At 39.0% G+C, this 20,406-nt stretch overlaps 1 protein-coding gene across 1 annotated transcript in view; it reads left to right on the plus strand.

Annotated features, from left to right (window-relative positions):
• Positions 1 to 2,887: 2,887 nt before the first annotated feature.
• The window catches only part of ABCG2 (ATP binding cassette subfamily G member 2 (Junior blood group)), a 114,819-nt gene continuing 97,300 nt past the window's right edge, over positions 2,888 to 20,406 (plus strand). The window contains exon 1 of the mRNA XM_032498302.1: positions 2,888 to 3,483. The gene's annotated coding sequence lies outside the window, so the exon portion shown is untranslated. The remainder of the gene's footprint in view (positions 3,484 to 20,406) is intronic.

Genomic DNA, 20,406 nt, shown 5'->3' on the forward strand with positions numbered 1-20,406 from the left:
ATAAGGAAATTGCATAATACGTTAGAAGGTGATAAGTGCTGTCAACAAAGGTAAGATGTGGCAGATCACGAATACTAGTAGGAGGAACTGCAATTTTAAGTTGGGAAGTCAGGGTAGGCCTCACCAGAAAACTTGAAGGAAGTGAAAGAATGAGTCAAATAGATTAAAAAAAAAAAATAGAGGAAGAACTTTCTAGGCAAAAGGAGCATTTAGGGCATAGGCTGTGAGGTGGGTCAATGTGTGTCTGTTTGAGGTGTAACGAGGAGATAGGTCTGGCTGCATTACAGTTGGTAAGGGGAAAATGAGACCAGAGAAGTAGATGGGGGGGGGGTATAGATTGTAAAGGTTTGGCTTTTACTCTGAGAGAAGCAGGAAAAGAGATTGGTATGTGCTGGGACGTCTTTAAACAACAGAGATGAGTATTTTTCACAAAGTATCCCCACCTCCTAATCCCACACTTCCTAGACATTGTTGTCATTTTGGGTCATATCTTTCCAAAGATTTTTGTATGTGATTACATACATAGATGTGTACGTATAAAAATGCATAGTTTTGTGAGGGTGTGTGTGTGTCTGTCTATGCATTTAAACATAAATGAACTTAAATGCCCTGTGTTAATAAGCAACTTGCTTTTTATAATTAATATGTCTTGGAGATCTTTCGTTGTCAAGACAGTATGTATATTTCTATCTCATTCTTTTTAACTATTGCATGATATTCCATTGTATCCATATGCTACATTTTATTTAATCATACGCTATTGGTAAATATTTAGGTTCTAATTTCCTTCATTCCTTCCTTCCTTCCTCCATCCCTCTCTCCCTTCCTCCCTTCCTTCCTTTTCTTTCCTTTTTTCCTTTCTACATTAAAGTACAATTGTCTTATTGCTTTTAGTAACATAAAATTACATGTCACATGAAACATGAAACATAGGAAGAGATTTGAAAATTAAAATTTGTGTTACCTTCTGTCAAAAAAAGCAGTATGTTTCCTAAATTGGATTCACTTGGATTTGCCTCAGTGGAAAAGGGGCTTCAGTTACTTGTTAAGCAAGGACTTATCTAATGTTTATTGTTCTGGGACAAATTGAATCCTGAGAGCTTGAGCCCAGTTAGTGAGCCCTTCGCAAAGCTCAGAGTTCACTAAATCCTTAGGCAAGTTGACCATCTTTAGAAAGTGAGGTCCACTCCACAGTCCACTCCTTCTGTGCTGGGCTCTCTCTTCTCCACCTACCTCAGCCCACACCAACACGGCATTCAGCCGGCTCTGTGCTTAGCTTGTGTGTGTCAATCTTGTCCACCCAGCCTTGATGTCAGCCCCTGGAGGACAGGGACTGTGTCTTATATTCCTTTTACTCCCCTAGGTGTCTAGCTGATCCCTAGAATCATGGTTATTTATTTTTAATATATGTTTTAATTATCCTTAAAATTATATTTACCGAGTATGTTTTATTTGGTTTAGAAGAAACCTTGGGATAAAATTTCAGCCATCTCTGTGGATATATCGGCACTTCTTTTAAGTTTGGCATTTTGCACTCGTCTGTTTTTTAGCTCCAGCTCGTGTTTATATACAGACAACTGCACTGCTAGCATAGTACACACAGGCCTTGCTCGGTTAGATACCAGGCAGGACACGGATACCTCTGCTTTGCCCAGGCTTACGTCACAGCAAAATGGTCAACTGTACAGTAACTAGAAAATTATCACACAGGATCACAGTAGTATCATGTAAATAACTTCACACTTATTCATGATGAAGAATGAGATGAGATTTGAATCCTCGCTGGTACCCAGTGGGTGTCAATCAATGCTCATTCCTCTTCTCTCCCTTCAAAAGGAAACAATTAGTCGTATGAATTTAAAAAGGAGAACACAGTTAAAGAAGTTCATATATATCCACAGAGATGGCAGACATTTTATTTCAAGGTTTCTTCTAAACCTTTTTGCCAGCTGGAATGAAGAGTAATCTCACACATACTTCAAATGTGCGAAGATTTGTTGTGTTGTATGATTAAAATGCAAATTTATTTAAAAGAGCTACCTGTTATCTTGTTATTATATATTTTCTCTTCAGGAGACTTAAAGTACACCCACTACCATGAGGGAGGAGGAATCCCATCCAAATTAAAAAGTGATCTTCACATTAAAAAAAAACCCTGGGAGTTCTTTCTTAATGATTAGAGTTTCTGTTCGGGGTGACGAAAAATTTTTGGAAATGGATACTGGTGATGGTTTTGTAACATTGTGAATGTAATTAATGCCATTGAATCAGACACTTAAAAACGGCTAAAAAGGCAAATTTTATGTTATATGTATTTTACCGCAATAAAAAAAATGGTAAAAATAAATGGATGGAATTTCTTAACAGTGTCAAAATTTTTTAAACTTTCATTTCAATATATATTTATTGAATGCCTGATCTGTGCGTAGGTATGCACAGTAGAGAGGAAGAAATCAGGACAGTGGCTTGACTATAAAGCAAGGCAGGTTCAGTCATCGGCGTTTCACGTATCTCATGATATTACCATGCCAGCTCTGTAAGGAAGGCATTATTGTTACCACCACTTTATGTTGGGAGGCTTGGATGAAAAACTTGTCAAGGCTGGTAAAGCGTGGAGCCAGAAGCTCTTAGTAAATGTCATGTTTTGCCACTTGACATCCTTCATGTTTTCAGAATATGAAATGGCTATTTAATACAGCCTTAACTTCCTGTTATACTTTGGTTTAGAAAGGAGAACATTAGAAGGATAGCATGTTCCAAATATAGTCCTCTCCTCTTCCTGTCTCTTGTGGGCTTTTGCACTGAAACCTGACACTGTCTGTGCTTGGTTTCTTTCACTTCCTTTCCAAATCTGTGTTATCTTCCTGCTTGTACTTTTTTGCTAGAAGGCAGAGCTTGTGAAAGGAGACCCCTGTTATATCAGATCGAGCAAGACAGGAAGTTTACACAGAGCAAAACTATTTGCTAGAATTGGTTTTGATCCTTACGAAAGTTGTCGTTAGTGTCGGAGATGCTGCCATCAGGATTCTGTTGCACAAAGAGAAAGATATAAAAATATCTCTCTCACACGTGAATTTCTTCCTTTTCCCATCCCCTTGCCAGGAACGCTGGAAAAGGATCCCAGGCTGATTGGAGGCGTTAGGCTGTCAGTTTGAATCCCAGTGATCGAGAAGGAAATGTGGATATTAACCCGCTAATGGTGGAGGGAAAAGGAACTCGAGGAAATAAACGAGAACTGGACCTTTCCCCAAGGCTAGCTTGTTCTGATAGTTGCAGGACCTGGCCTAGGGCTAAGTTTCCTCTCTGATCCTTCTCTTGCACCTGGAGTGCTGGCCGGAAGGGAAGCTCCTGGACTTTAATAGACATGGATCTTGGTTGAAGTCTCTATGACAAAGCCTACAGCTATCGAAATCTCCTTGTCACCACTGCCTCTCCACCAGGGTTTGGGCTGCTTTCTTTCCAACTTCACAGATCATAATTGAGGTGAGTTGCTTGTTTTTGTTATTTTCAAAGTGTTCATACTGAGTAGAAAATCTTGATTCTTTACTGGTATGTGCTGTAACAAGTAACCCAGACTCATACTTTAAATATGAATCGCCTGGAGATCTTGTTAAAAAGCAGCAGAATTCAGTAGGTCTGGAGTGGGCCTGAGATTCTGCATTGACACATTCCCAGGTGACCTCAGCGCTGCTGGTCCATGAACCATGACTTGAGTAACAAGGGCAAAAACCCTCTAGGTTTTTGGCTTTGGCAGGGGAAGGGGTTGGGAGATGGTGGCAGAATGACAGTATCTGGCTGAGCACATGTTTTATGTAGAGCAGCCTGCGAGGAAAATTTGACACCATCTGTGCCCTGGTTTTACCTCTTTGATGGACTATCGCAAAATTTCGGGGCTTGTGTTAAGTAGTTCCTGGATGTGGTAAACCACATCACCCCAAACGAGAGGGGATGCTGGGCCACTCCTTGGATTGCATGGGCTTCTTTGAGCAGAGCCAGAAATATTTTTGTAATTTGGGGGATTCAGTGTCCATATCATGCCTCAGCTGGAGTAGCTAGTGGTCACTTGAACATTTCTGCTTCAAATGAAAATTATGCATCTAGAAAAATAACTGATGTCTTCCTCCTACCATTTGGAGGTGAAGATTATAAGGCTTATGAATCTATGACATGATTTAAAGTCAGTTCGAGTAAAGAACATAATTAATACGTTTTTATCTCCTTGTGAGAGGCCTCAGAGTGTTCCTCTTTAAGCTGAGTAGCTCCCTGTCCTAAATGATACCTGTTTATCTGAAAGTCACTTTTAATCCAAAAGCGATAACCAAGAGAGAAAAGAGGAAAGAAGGGAGAGTGGGGACCAGGGAAGTCACAGCTTTGCACAATGAATGAAAGAAACCCCACCCTGAAAGTAGAATTCTTTCCCCCACATTTGTCGGAGTTTTTCTAGTGTAGTAGTTTGTGTCTTCCTCAGCTAGAGAAATATGCTCGAGACAGAATAGGAAAATTTAAAATTATGTTGTTTTAATGAACATACTGAAACTATTTGGCATTAAGAACAATTAGTAGAATGAAAGGTCAGAGATGTGGACAGGTCCAGTATGAACCCATTATATCATCCCAGGCAGAGGGGAGTTGCTTCTGCTTAAAATAAGCTTTAAATAACATTCCTTGCTATTATGGAATATAACAGAGGTGTTACTTAAAAATTTAACAACCTATGTGGCACAAACAGTGACCAATCAGAACAGAAGCTACTGTAGACAGCAAACCACTGACAGGCAGTAAGAAGTGCATGGGGCTGAATATCAGCCTATTTTCTTTTCTTTTTTTTGTTTTTTTTTTTCTTTCTTTCTTTTTTTTATTGAGTTATAAGCAGTTTATAATGTTGTGTCATTTTCTGATGTACAGCACAATTTTTCAGTCATACATGAATATACATATATTCATTTTCACATTCTTTTTCACTGTGAGCTATTACAAGATCTTGAATATATTTCCCTGTGCTATACAGTATAAACTTGTTTATCTATTCTGTATATACCAGTCAGCATCTACAAATCTCAAACTCCTAGTCTGTCCCTCCCCACCCCTTCCTCCGGCAACCACAAGTCTGTATTCTATGTCTGTGTGTCTGTTTCTGTTTTATATTTAAGTTTGTTTTTCTTCTTCTTCTTCTTCTTTTTTTTTTTTGGATTTCACATATGAGTGATATCATATGGTATTTTTCTTTCTCTTTCTGGGTTATTTCACTTAGAATGACATTCTCCAGGGGCATGCATCCATGTTGCTGCAAATGGCATTTTGTTGTCATTTTTATGGCTGAATAGTATTCCATTGTATAAATATATCACAACTTCTTTATCCAGTCATCTATCAATGGACATTTAGGTTGTTTCCATGTCTTGGCTATTGTAAATAGTGCTGCTATGAACATTGGGGTGCAGGTGTCTTTTTGAATTAGGGTTCTTTCTGGATATATACCTAGGAGTGGGATTACTGGGTCATATGGTAAGTGTATTTTTAGTCTTTTGAGGAATCTCCATACTGTTTTCCGCAATGGCTGCACCAAACTGCATTCCCACCAACAGTGTAGGAGGGTTCCCTTCAGCCTATTTTCATTCACTCTTCCGGGGGGAGAAATTGTAAGGCAGCAGATGCGTTCAGAGACATGTAATCATATTGTTACCACTATCTGTCAGCTCTTTGGCCCCATTCTCTTAGATGAAGCCACTAACCTGTCTTTTCAAGCCTGGAGCCAACCCCTCATTCCAGCTGTGTACCTCCTGCAGTCTTCACTGAGGAAAGTAGCGTTCTCTTAAGACACTGCAAAATCCTATCCATGTCTTGAGTAGAAGGGAGAATGCATATGTTCTTTTGTAAAGAGTTACAGCAGAAAATGAAACTTGATCACCAAGCTGTGCTTCCACATAAAGCATCGTCACATATATCATTCTGCCAGATTTTAAACAACCATCTCGGTAACAGGTCAAGGGGATTGTTATTTTAACCTGTCAGTGAAGAAACGGAGGCTCTGGTTAAGCAACTGGCGATAAGTCATGCAGCTGGTTAGTGGGTGTGCTGGGTTTGATCTCACCTTTCGGCTCCAAGTTCAGGTTTATCCTGTACTTTTCTTCATCCTCTCAAGGCCCATGACAAACTACATTGTTCCATACTAGGGTTTGTTTTCTTTTTATGTCATAATCTGAAACCTTTGTGCATTACAAAAAATCCTATTTCTACTTTTTTTGTCAAAATTATTCACGTGTTTGTCATACGCTTTGTAACCATTAAAGCCTTTACTCGTTAGGAATAAATGTTTTAGAGTAGTGCTTCTCAAACTCTATTGTGACTAAAAATCACCTGGGGCGCTTGCAAAAATTCAGATTCCTGGGCCCAACTCCAGACACCTAATTCAGTAGGTCAGGGCCCAGAATTTGCATGCTACCATCCAGAGACCATGCTTTTAGACTATAGGCACAGCTTCAGTCAGTATTTTTAAATAACATATTTATGGTTTAGTGAGGAGGCTTTGTGTGCTTAGTAACACAGGTTATAGAGTCAGAATTCCTAGGTTTGAATATTGATACCAGCACACACATAAGCTGTGTGATCTTGAGGATGTTAACCCATCCAGGCCTCAGTTTCCTAATCTGTAAAATGGGGACAGTGATACCACTTACCTCATATGATGGTTGCGAGGATTAAATGACTTAACAGTGCCAGGCACAGATTGTCTCTATATGTGTTTGCTCTTGTTATTACTAAGTCTTGCTCAATTCATAATGGTTCTTATAATAGAAACACTAACAAAAAGAATTCACACAGATAACAAATAATCTTCTTTGATGTAAATGTTACCCCAGGGCTTAATCATGAGTTAAAAGTGTTGTTTTGTGTGTATAAGTCGATGTCCTGGGCTGTCAGCTAACATTTCCCACCAAGGGGAGAGAGAGCAGATGATGCTGAGAAGTTGGCAAGGGCCTGATCACGCAGGGCTTTACATAGCAGCTTAAGAGCTTGGACTTAACTCTGACAGTGATGAAAGCCTTCAACATAGTTTGAAGCTGGAGAGTGCAATCAGAATTGCATTTTAGAAATATCTCCCACTGCACTGTGGAGGCCAAATTTGGAAGAAGGTGAGACTAGAGGCAGAGAGCTGTTTGAATAGACTGTTGCAATCATCCTGGGGAGAATTAATAAAGTCAAACTACTTCTCAGACTAAGTAAGGCAGTAGAGTAAAAGCTCAGAGCAGGAATCCCATGGCTCAGGAGATGGAATGGAGCTTATGCCATGATGCAGAAAGGAAACGTGATACTGTATTAAAACTCCTTAGCTTATTCCTTTTCTCCCCATCAAAGCTCCAGGAGGCTGAGGACTGAGCCTAACTCCTGTGTAACTCCAGCCCCTAACTCCTTGTAGGTCTTTGATGGATGTCTGGTGAGTGAATGGGTGAGGGAGAATAAATCGAATCCTCCTTGAGGTCTGCAAGTGTCTGTGTGATCTGGTCCCTGTCTCTCCAGCTTTATCTCCCTTCTCTCTCGTCTGTTCTTACCACACTGGCCTTCCTGAAGACCTTTGAAAATGCCCAACTGTGACCTCTATCTAGTCCAAGGAATGTCAAAGTACTGCTCTTGGAGCAAATTTGTCTTGCCACCTATTTTTATAGATAAAGTTTTATTAGAACACAACCACACCCATCTGATTAAGTATTTTCTTTGGTTACTTTAGTGCTCCAGTAGCAGAGTAGAGTAATTGTGATGAGACCACAGGTCTTTGAAGCCCCAACTAGTTACTGTCTGGCTTTTTACAGAAAATGGTTGCTGATTCCCTGCTCTAGTTCTGTGGAATTGTTGTGACCTCTGCTGTAAAACTCTACCCTCAACAAAGCTACAGTAATCAGAACCGTGGTATTGGCATAAAGAAAGGCATACATACAGACCAATGGAATAGAATAGAGAGCCCAGAAATAAACTCTCACGTATATGGTCGAATGATTTTCTGCAAGGGCACCAAGACCATTCAGTAGGGAAAAGGTAGTCTTTTCAATAATGGTACTGGGAAAACTGGATATCCACACACAAAAGAATTAAGTTAGACCCTTATCTTACACCATATACAAAAATTAAGTTAAAATGGATCAAAGACCTAAACATAAGAACTAAAAATGTGAAAACATGGAGGAAAAGCTCATGACATTGAATCAGTCATTTATTGAATATGAAACCAAAAGCATAGGCAACAAAAGAAAAACTAGATAAATTGGACTTCATTAAAATTAAAATTTTATACCTCGAAAGACATTATTACGAGAGTAAAAAGACAACCTACAAGATAGTAGAAACTATTTGCATATCATTTACATGATAAGGGGTTAATATATAGAATATATAAAGAAGTCTTGCAGCTCAACAACAGCAAAAGCCAAGCAACCCAATTTAAAAAGGGCAAAGGACTTGAGTAGACATTTTTCTAAAGAAGACATACAAATGGCCAATAAGCACATTTGGAAAGATGTTCAACATCACTAATCATTAGAGAAATGTAAGTCAAAATCTGAGATATTACTTCATTACTGAGATATTACTTCATTCCCACTAGGATGGCCCTAATTAAAAAAAAAAAAGGAACATAACACGCGTTGACATAGATGTGGAGAAACTGGAACCTTCGTGCTTTGCTAGTAGGAAAGTAAAATGGTGTAGCTGCTATGGAAAAGAGTTTGGCAGTTCCTCAAAAAATTAAACCCAGAGTTCCCATATGATTCAGCAATTCCACTTCTGGGTATATACCAAAAGAATTGAAAGCGGGCACTCAGACAGATATATGTACACCCGTATTCATAGCAGCATTATTCACAACAGCCAAAAGGCAGAAGCAAACCAAGTGTCCACAACAGAGGAATACCACAGAGTGTGGTACATGCATACAACAGAACAGTATTCTGCCTTAAAAATTCTGACACATGCTACAAAATGGATGAACCTTGATGAGATTATGTTAAGTGAAATATGCCAGTCATCAAAGGACAAATACTGTGTGATTCCACTTGTATGAGGTACCTACAGTAGTCAAGTTCATAGAAACAGAAAGTAGGATGGTGGTTGCCACCAGGGGAGGAGAGGGGTGAGGAGTTATTCTTTAATGGGGATAGAGCTTCAGTTTGGGAAAATGAAAAACGTTCTGGAGTTGTGTTGGTGCTCATGATTGCAAAAAAATGTGAATGTACTTAATGTCACAAAACTCTACTCTTAAAAATAGTAAGTTTTATGGTATCTTTATCTACATAAGAGACTGGTTGGCAAGCTCTTTCTGTGAAAGGCTAGATAAGAAATATTTTAGGCTGTGGGCAGCTACTCCACTCTGGCATCATAGCATGAAAGCAGCCTTGGAGAGCAGGTAAATGATGGGTGAAACACGGAGAGGAAAAAGGGAACTGTTGAAGTCCTGGGAATTGGGAGACTGAGAAGGAAGTTCATGTGGAAAGTCGGTGAAGGGAAGTATTTTACACAAATATGTTTGATTGATTTTATCTTAATTCCTGTCACTCCATCATCACAGCTAATACTCTAGATGTTAAATTTTCAGTTTGACTTTGACTTTGGAACATTGTACATTTCAAACTCCCACAGAATACATTTACTAATACAAACTCCAGGTGGAGCCTTTTCTTTTTTTTCTCACTAAGGTGTTCTCATTAGTTTATTCAACTATTAGGGAGTGAAAAAATTTCCCTCTACTGTTCTTCTGGCTGGTCTAAGAATTAAACTGACATGAGACAGATCAACAGGAGAAAAACCGAATTCAGTTATGTACATATAGGGCCTCCATAAGAATATGAGGCCCAAGGACAAGTTAGGCAATCGAGGCTTATACACCGTCTGAGAGAAGGAGAAAAGGTAGGGGCTGGGGACCTCAAATATACCTACTGTATTTCAGACACTGTCTTAGGCACTGAGGATAGAATAGTGAATGAAATAAAATCCTACCCTTGTAAAGTTCACTGTCTAGTGGGAGAAGATAGATAATAAACAATAACTAAATCTGTATGGTGTAGTATGTTAGAGGGTGAGAGGAGCTAGAAACAAAAGCATGGTAAGGGAAAGGGTCATCAGGAAGGTAAAGGGAGATTTTGCAATTTTAAATAGAGCAGAGGAAAGCACTTAGGTAGAGGAAACGGGGGCAGGAGTATGTCTAGCATGTTGGAGAAGCACCTAGGAGGCCAGTGTGCACAGAGACACTGTTCCTCTCCATGGTCCCCACATCTGTCCATTCTGGCTCTGTGCAATATTGGTTGCTGGTTTAAGGCATGTACTCCGTGCTGTAGGATGCATCCCAGCCTTGCATGGTGTCCCAGCTGGCACTATAATTAAGCCTTCAAAATGCCAGTTAATTTTTCTATCAAGCCAGCTGCTTCTGTATGATGGGGATATGTAGTGAATTTATAGAGCATGCGCCCATTTCCAAACCTCTTTGACCATAAATATGCCTGTAGTCAGAGACAGTGTTATGTCAGTACCATGGCAATGGATGAGACATTCTGTAACTTCATGATAGCAGTGTTGGCAGAAACTCTACAAGCAGGAAAAATACACTTTTACACAGTGTGTAGCCATCCCTGAAAGTATAAAGAGCTGTTCCCTTATGATGGAAGGAGTCCACCATAATCTTCTGTTACTAAGTAGCCACCTGTCATCCTGGACAGTGGTGCCATATCAGCGGCTTAGTATTGACTTCTGCTCTTGGCAAATTGGACACTTAGCATTAGTTAGAGCCAGACCAGCCTTGGGGAAGTGAAAACCATGTTATTAGCTCACATTTTCTTTTATGCTGCCACGGCCACTTTGTATATGGACCCGCTAAGCAAGCACTGGGATGCCTGGAGAAAGAGGCTTCCTGACATTCACAAAATAGATCTTCATGAACATCTGGCTTTTGACAGCCTCCACCATCATGGATACCCTCCACTGGATATATACATGATACACAAATATTCTAACAATTTTGTACCCACTCCCAGAGGTCCATACATAGTCTATCTTGTCACCAATTTTCCAGTTAGTTCTTTCCAAGTCCCCAACCAGCCAACCAATCCAGTAGCCACTGCTCATAAGTTATTATAAATCTTTGTACCTCAGGCTGTGAAATGAAAAGCCAGATATACCCCTCAAAGTTCTGTCCACTTGGAGAGTTTCCTTCATCATGGTCCTCTGTGGTCATGCCTGAGTGGGTTGCAGTACAGTGGACACCCACTTTTGTCAGTGTAACATCATTGGCAGATCCATATGAGAACTAGACTTGTGCTTTCTTCTCTTCTGTGAACTGCTCATTGGGAATTCTGCAAGAGGACACTCGTATAGGTTGAGGAAAAGGCATAGAAGTGGTAGGAATAGGTTCTTTGGAAGTTGGAGCCAACTGACCGTACGTAATACTTGTGCCTTCTGGACCTGCTGGGGCCCAGTCTCCTTTGTACTGCTTCCAGTATTACAATGGAAATCTTGCTGTGTGCATCCAGTATCTTGGTTCCTGTTGGGACGTTCAGGTTGCATAGTCACTTGGTGCCATGTAGTCATGTGTTCAGTCTCAAACACTAGGACCAGTAGGAAACCAATAGCCACTTTTCAAGGGGAGAATATTTGCCATCAGAGGAAGGTATGGCCTTACCAAGCCCCTAGATGTCTGTGCTGTGATGATCCTACTGGAATTTGCCTCAAACTGTATACAGAATCTCTCTCTACAACAGATCCTTCTAATACTATTTGGTCTGCTAGGTCCTTGGGTCCAAGTGTCAGGGCAACTTACTTTGAAGCCTGGAGGGCTTTCAAAAATGGTAGCTTTACAAGCTATCAAATGAATGGGTTGGAGCAGCATGCTCAAATATTGCTCACATTGCCTCCAAATTTGAAAGAGGCCCACAGAGTAAGGTGGAGTTCTTTTTCCTTTATGAGGGGAAGCACATGGTACAGCAACTTGTATCTCATTTTAGAAGGGGTATCCTAACAGGCCCCAGATGATAGAGCCTCTGCAAATATCACTGATACAGTAAACCTATTAAATTTTATAGAATTTGGGTCCCACACCTTGGCAACCATATATGTAAGTAAGGTATTTTTGTTTGCTTGTTTCTTTCTGCTTAATAGATCCAGTTGGCATAATGGCATTAATATGCAAGGTCAGCACGATGTCCTCTGGGATAGCAAGATGATCAGGGTTCCTCCCAATTGTATTTTGTTGGCAGGGGAGAGGACATGGCCCTGGGACGTGAACAGAAACATACAGTCAGCCTCAGCCCTCTGTATCTGTGGTTCTGCACAATGTCAGATTCGGCCAATGTCAGATTGAAAATATTTAGAAAAAAATTCTGGAAATGTCCAAAAAGCTGTTGAATTAGGAAAGAGAGGGTGGTATTTACTGCAAAGTGGAGATGATGCCTTAGGCCTTAGACAGGAACGTGAAAAGTTCATCTAGGCCAGGGTAATAGGAGGAAAGGCAGAGTATGCTGGTGGGTGGGCAGATATGGTGGAGGGAATCAAGAAGTCTCTTTTGATTGTTTCAGTTTTCTTTTTAAAATTTAGTTTACATTGATTTATAACATAAGTTTCATGTGTACAACATTATATTTCTCTGTCTTTTTTTTTTTAAATTTTATTAATGGAGATACTGGGGATTGAACCCAGGACCTCATGCATGCTAAGCATGCGCTCTACCACCGAGCTATTACCTTCCCCCTACAATATCATATTTCTTCTTCTGTATACACTGCAATGAGCTCACCACCAAAAATCCAGTTTCTATCCATCACCATACAGTTCATCCCGTTTACCCACTTGACCCTCCACTCCCACCCTTTCCCCTCTGGTAACCACTGCTCTGTTCTCTGTATCTATGGGTTTGTTTTGGTTTGTTTGTTCATTGATCTTGTTTTTGTATATTAGTTTTTTTATCTTCCACATGTGAGGGAAATCATATGGTGTTTGTCTTTCTCCATCTGACTTATTTTACTGAGCATAAGACTCTCTAGGTACATACATGTTGTTGCAGATGGCAAGATCCATCTTTTTTATGGCCCAGTAGTATTCCATTGCATATTGATTGATGGATAGATAGATAGATAGATAGATAGATAGATAGATAGATAGATAGATAGATAGATAGATATACACTGTATCTTCTTTATCTGTTTGTCTGTTAACGGGCACTTTAGTTGTTTCCATATCTTGGCTATTGTAAATAATGCTGCTATGACTGGGGGTGCAGATATCTTTTCAGGTTACTGTTTTCATATTCTTTGCATAAATACACAGAAATGGGATAGCTGGATCCTATCGTAGTACTATTCTTAATTTTTTGAGGAATCTCCATATTGTATTCCATAGTGACTGCACCAGTTTACATTCCCACCTACGGTGTATAAGGGTTCCCTTTTCTCCATATCCTTACTAAAACTTGTTATTTGTTGTCTTTTTAGTAATAGCCATTTTGATAGGTGTGAGGTGATAGCTCATTGTGTTTGATTTGCATTTCCCTAATAATTAGTGACTTTAAACATCTTTTCATTTGCCTGTTGGCCATGTGTATGTCTTCTTTGGAAAAATGTCTGTTCAGCTCCTTTGCCCATTTTTAATCAAGTTTTGTTGTTGTTGAATTATATGAATTCTTAATATAATTTTGATATTAATCCTTTAGGATATATATCATTTGTAAATATCTTCTCCCATTTGTAGGTTATCTTTTCATTTTATTAAAAGTTTCCTTTGCTCTGTGGAAGCTTTTTTTATAAAACTACCATATAATCCCATTTGTTTATTTTTGCTTTTGTTTCCCTTGCCTGAGGAGATAAATCTAGAAAAATATTGCTAAGACTAATGTCAAAGAGCATACTGTCTATGCTTTCTTCTAGACGTTTTATGGTTTCAGGTCTTACATTCAAGTCTTCAATCCATTTTGAGTTAATTTTTATGTATGGTGTGAGATAGTGGTCTAGTTTCATTTTTTTGCATGTGGCTGTCCAGTTTTCAGAACACCGTTTATTGAAGAGATTATCTTTTCTCCATTGTATTTTCTTTAATCGTTTGTCATAAATTAATTGTCCATATATGTGTTTATTTCTGGGCTCCTAATTCTGTTCTTTTGATATGTGTATCTGTTTTTTTCCCAATATCATGCTGTTTTGATTACTATGGCTTTGTAGTATAGTTTGAGCTCAGGGAGTGTGATACATCTAGCTTTGTTCTTTTTTCTCAGGATTGCTTTGGCTGTTTAGGGTTTTTTTTGTGGTTCCATATACATTTTATAATTTTTAAATTCTATTTCTGTGAAAAATGTCCTTTGGATTTTGATAGGGATTGCATTGACTCTGTAGTTTGCTTTAGGTAATAAGGATATTTTGACTGTGTTAATCCTTCCAATTAATGATCACAGAATATCTTTCCATTTATTTGAGTCTTCTTCAATTTCTTTCAAAAGTGTCTTAGAGTTTTCAGTGTATAGGTCTTTTACCTCCTTGGTTAAGTTTATTCCAAAGTATTTTATTCTTTTTGTTGCAATTGTAAATGGGATTGTTTTCTTAATTTCTCTTTCTGTTAGCTTGTTAGTGTGTAGAAGTGCAACAGATTTCTGTATATTGATTTTGTATCCTGTAACTTTATTGCATTTATTATTTCTAATAGTTTTTTGTGTTTTTAGGGTCTTATATATATAAAATAATTATGTTATCTGCAAATAGTCACAGTTATACTTCTTCCTTTCCAAACTGAATGCCTTTTATTTCTTTTTCTTGCCTAATTGCTCTGGCTGTGGCTTCCAATACTATGTTGAGTAAAAGTAGTGGGAGTGGGCATTCATATTTTGTTTCTGGTATTAGAAGGATAACTTTCAAGTTTTCACCATTGAATATGATGTTAGCTATGGGTTTGTCACATATGGTCTTTATTATGTTGAGGTATGTCCCTTCTATATCAATTTTATTGAGAGTTTTTAAAATCATAAATAGATACTGAATCTTGTCAAAAGCTGTCAAAAGCTGTCAAAAGCTTTTTCAGCATCTTTGAGATAGTCATTTGGTTTTTACCCTTCATTTTGTTAATGTGGTATATCACACTGATTTACTTGCAAATGCTGAACCATCTTTGAGTCCCTGGAATAAATCCCACTTGCTCATGGTGTATGATCCTTTTGATATAGTGTTGAATTTGGTTTACTGATGTTTTGTTGAAGATTGTTGCATCTATGTTTATCAGAGATACTAGCTTTTAATTTTCTTTTTTCTGTTGTCTTTGGTTTTGGTATCGAGGTGATGGCCTCATAAACAGTGTTCCCTTCTCTTCAATTTTTAGGAATAGTTTGAGAAAGATAGGTATTAAATCTCTTTGAATGTTTAGTAAAATTCACCCATGAAGCCACCTGGTCCTGGACTTCCATTTTGGGGAGGTTTTTGATCATTGTTTCAATCTCTGTACTAGTGATCGGTCTGCTCAGATTTTCTATTTCTTCCTGATTCAGTCTGGGAAAGTAATATGATTCTAAGAATTTGTTCCATTTCCGCTTCTAGGGTGTTCAATATGTTGGTGTGTGGCTATTCATAATATTCTCTTATAACTCTTTGTATTTCTCTGGTGGTGTTGTCATTTCTCCCTTTTTTACTTTTGATTTTATTTATCAGAACCTTCTCTCTTTTTTTCTTAGTGAGTCCAGATAATGGTTTGTCAATTTTGTTTATCTTTTCAAAGAATCAGCTCTTAGTTTCATTGATTTTTTAATTGTCTTTTTAGTATCTAGTTCATTTATGTCTGCTCTGAGCTTTATTATTTCCTTTTTTCTGCTACTTTGGACTTCATTTGTTCTTCATTTTCTAGTTTCTTTACCTGTGAGTTTAGATGGTTTGTTTGAAATTTTTCTTGTTTCTTGAGGTAGATCTGTCCTGCTGTAAACTTCCCTCTTAGCACCACTTTTGCCATATCCCATAGATTTTGGTATGTCATATTTTCATTTTTATTTGTCTTTAGGTAATTTTTTATTTCTCCTTTGATTCCTTTGTTGAGCCAGTAATTGTTCAGTAGTATGTTGCTCAGTCACCAAATATTTGTGATTTTTCCAGCTTTCTTCTTGTAGTTGATTTCTAGTTTCATTCCACTGGGATCAGAAAAGATACTTGATATAATTTTAATATTCTTGAATTTATTGAGACTTATTTTGTGTCCCAGTGTGTGCTGTTTTTGAGAACAGTCCATGTGCACTTGGGATGAATGTGTATTCCACTACATTTTGATGGAATATTCTGTACAAGTCTGTCAAATACATCTGGCCTAAATTTTCATTTAAGGCTGCTGTTTCCTTGTTGACTTGCTGTTTGGATGACCTGTCCACTGATGTAAGTGGGGTGTTAAAGTCCCCTACTTTTAATCATGTTGTTGTCGGTTTCTCCCTTTAGGTCTGTTAATAATTATTTAATATATTTTTGTGCTCCTATGTTAGGTACGTATATAATGATCACTATTATGACTTCTTGATTAATTGTCTCCTTTATATTGTCTCTTGTTAACTTTTTTGGCTTGAAGTCTAGTTTGTTTGAGATGAGTGTGGTTATGCCTGTTTTCTTTGGGCTGCTTTTTGCTTGGAGTATCATCTTCCATCCCTTCACCTTTAGCCTGTCTTTAGACCTGAGGTGTGTCTCCTGGAGGCAGCATATACTTGAGGCTTGTTTTTTAATCCATCCAGCATTCTGTGTCTTTTGATTGGTGAATTCAGTCCATTTACATTTAGGGTGATTATTGATAGATGGGAACTTAGTATTGTCATTTAATCTTTTGTTATCTGGCCACTCTGTATCTCCATTGTTTCTTTTTCCTTGTGTTTCTGCATGCTACTTTTGTTTGGTGGTTTTTTAATGGTATTTTTCTCAGTTTCCTTTTTTTATGTTTTGTGTCTCTGCTCTGTGTTTATGTTTTGTGGTTACCCTGGGATTTGTATAAAACATCTCATTGATAAAGAGATTCCTGTTAGATTCCTTTTTTTTGCTGATAACATTTTGTCTTCACTTACTTTTGTGTTTTTTGTTGTCTCAAATTATCTTTTTTGTATTGTGTTTGTTACCATACTGAGATAACTGTAGTTATTTTTCTGCTTTCTTTTTTTAGATCTTTAATTTTTATACTGTAATAAAGTGTTTAAAAACCTATTCTGATAAAGAATTACAGTTTTCTGGTTCTGTCTATTTATCACCTTGCTTAAAGTTTTGTGTATTTTGACCATTTTGTTTCTGGTAGAAAAGCTCCTTTCATTTCTTGTAAGGCAGGTCCAGTGGTGATGAACTCCCTCAGCTTTTGTTTGTCTGGGAAATTACTTCTCCTTCATATCTGAAGGATAACTGCTGGATGAACTATTCTTGACTGACAGTTTTTATCTTTCAGTGTCTGAGAATGTCACTGCACTCCCTCCTGGCCCGTAGGGTTTAGGCTGAGGAATCTGCTGATAGCCTAATTGGGGGTTCCTTTGTAATTTACTGTCCTTTTTTCCCTGGTTACCTTTTAAATTCTTTTTTTGTCATTGCCTTTTGGCAGTTTTCATATAATGTGTCTTGGAGAAGGCCTTTTCAGTTGGGCTAATTAGGTGTTCTCTTAGCTTTTGGACTTTGTGGACTTTCTTTAATCTCTCTGCTCCCTTTTCCCTCCTTCATCCTAATGCTGCCTTTCCTAAAAGAGTCAAATCTCTCTCATAGGACTTCCTTATATTTTTACATCTTATTTCTCTTCCCTCTTCTGCTTGTGTTGTTTCCAGATTTCTATCTTTGTGCTCACTAAATCTCTTCCACGTGGTCTGCTCTATTTCTAGTGCTTTCCAATACATTCTTCCTCTCGTTTATGGTGTTCTTCAGAATTTGTTTGGTTCTTTTTAAGGATGTCCGTTACTTTGGTAAAGTACTCCTGTTCATTAATTTTGTTTTCAAGCTCATTAAACTGCCTTTCTGAGTTTTCTTGTATCTCTCTGAGTTTCTTCATGATAGTGATTTTGAATTCTCTGTCAGTTAGATCACAATATTCTGTAATTTTAAGTTTGATTTCTGGAGAATTGTCACTTTCTTTTTGTGGTACAGTGTTACTGCAGTTCTTCATGTTGCTTGATGAGTTATCCCTCTGCTGCTGCATTTGAAATTAAACGACAGGTTAGCTGTTAGGTTCCTTTCTTTTGTCTTCCAGTAGGTGGTGGTATCACACAAGTTTGTGGTTACTCTCACTTGAGCTGCCTCTGGTTATATTTGAGGCTCTACACTTTCTAACCTCCACCCCATCTACATGAGGTGTGCCTCCGTGCCTTCACTGCCACTTCTTGTTTCTCTAGGGTGGTTGCTGCCTTGCTTCTGCCAGAGTTGCTGTTGTCACTGGGATGGTGGGCTCTTTCCTTGCATCCAGGATCCTCTGAGACACAGGCTTTGTAGTGTGGGGAGGGAAACAGTGCAGGGGGAGCTGGGGTCATGCAGGCACCTCTACCATGTCTGGTATTGTAAGGTTTGGGGGCTCTGCTACTGCAGATGGGGGGTAAGGGTGGGGTCTTGGGCATGTCAGCAGCTGGAGGAACAGGGTCCCAGGCCCCACTCCCGCTGCTGCCTAGCTACCTGTGGCTGTGGGCGCTGGTTTGACTGGGAGGCCAGAGTCACGTGTGTCGCTTCCTCTCCTACTACCAGGTCCTCTGAAGCTATGGGCTATGCTGCCACTGTCAGATGACAGGGATTGCAGACACAGACTGCTGTTGCCTCAGTTCTGCTTCCTCTGTGTGTTCCGTCCATTCACCCTTAGATGTGCAGACACGTGGAATTCTCTGGTGTCCTGTTGTGTTGGGCAGAGGCACCTTTGAGTTGTGGATATTTTACTGATTGTATATTGAAAGGGGAGAGACAAAGGTAGTTTTTCCCTCTGCCATGTTTCTCATGTCACTCCTGCTTTAGTTTTCTTAGTAAGGTAGGAAATAGGGTTATCAGCTGAGAATGACTATGGGAGAGGGTACAGAAGAGAAAAGAAATCACGACATGTTGAAACAGGAAAATGGAAAGGTGAATGGGCTAGGGAAATATAGTTTGAGTTGCTGGGTACCATTCAGAGTCCCAGCGTTAAGATTCATGATCATAAATTTAAAGCCAGATAAATCATTATTCTTAGGTGTTTTTCTCCACCCACATTTAGCTGCAGGGATATAGGCACAGAGTGGGAGAGATTTGAATTTAACTAGAGATTCTGGTTTTGCCAAGCAAGCGAAAATGCAAAAGAGGAACAATAGAGTTCAGGGCCTTTGCGAGGATATTATCGTAGTGAATGATCATGGAATTTCAGGCGCTTATAAAGATTAAAGAGACCAGTATGGAATGAGACACAGTGATATATTAGTAAAGTTAATGATTGCAGGTCCTTGTGGGGGTCAGAGTTTTGTTGGAGTTAGGTTACTAGAAGAAGCCAGGTGGGACATGGGATATGGTGGTCAAAGAGCAAGGCAGATAAAATGAGATTGCTTATGACAGTGTCTGTGGCGTGACCTGGGAGTGCATAGCTGAGGCAGGGTGGAGAACACAAACATTGGAGGAGAGCAGTTCAAGGTAGGCAGAGGCCAGCATGCTGGGAAAATCACCTATGTGTATACTGAATTAACCAAGACATAAGACAGGAGTAGTGTTAGAGAGAGTGACAGTGTACCAGGTACTGATAAATAGGGGAAGAGGGTCCTGGAGTCCAAAGATAGCAGTTGAGATTTGGGGGGAAGTTAGTAGATGATCCACTTTGGGGTATTCACACTTTGCAGTGGTTTCTCCTCTCAGAATAAGCAATACCAGCATGTGAAATTTCCTGTTGTAACCTCAAGGAAAACTCTTTTGTTTCTGTAATGACTTTTCATGCTTTAATTACAAGGGGCACTGAAGCCTAACAAGGAATTATTTTTATTTTTCATCTAAAGCTAGGGCAACCATGTTTACTTTTGAGAGCCAGAGGGGGCACAATGAATAGTTACTTGGAGCAATACATGTAAACTGGGACTTTCGTATGCAAACTGGGACATGGCTCACACCCTGCCCTGCACAATATGAGCGCAGCCAGTTTAATTATGAGCCAGCTCTACACTGAAGGCTCTCATTCCCCAAAATCACTACAAATACTTGGGACACACAAACAGATTAGAAAGAGAAAAATGACTCAACTTGCCTTTATCTTGACGAGAAGATCAAGAAAGACTTTCCCCCCCACCCCACTTCCCTAATTATATTTATTGCCTGTCTTATTTTTCCCTTCAGTGCAATCCTAGTTTGACTGTATCTTCTAGTGAGAGAAATGCTCTATTCCCCAAAGTATATTGGTCATTTGAAAGTAGTCTAAACTGTTTTCTAAATCCCCACAGTTGTTTTCTGCATATCTTCTGAGTAGTTAGTGTCA

Source organism: Camelus ferus, chromosome 2, assembly GCF_009834535.1.
Source record: "Camelus ferus isolate YT-003-E chromosome 2, BCGSAC_Cfer_1.0, whole genome shotgun sequence".
NCBI classification, from domain to species: domain Eukaryota; kingdom Metazoa; phylum Chordata; class Mammalia; order Artiodactyla; family Camelidae; genus Camelus; species Camelus ferus.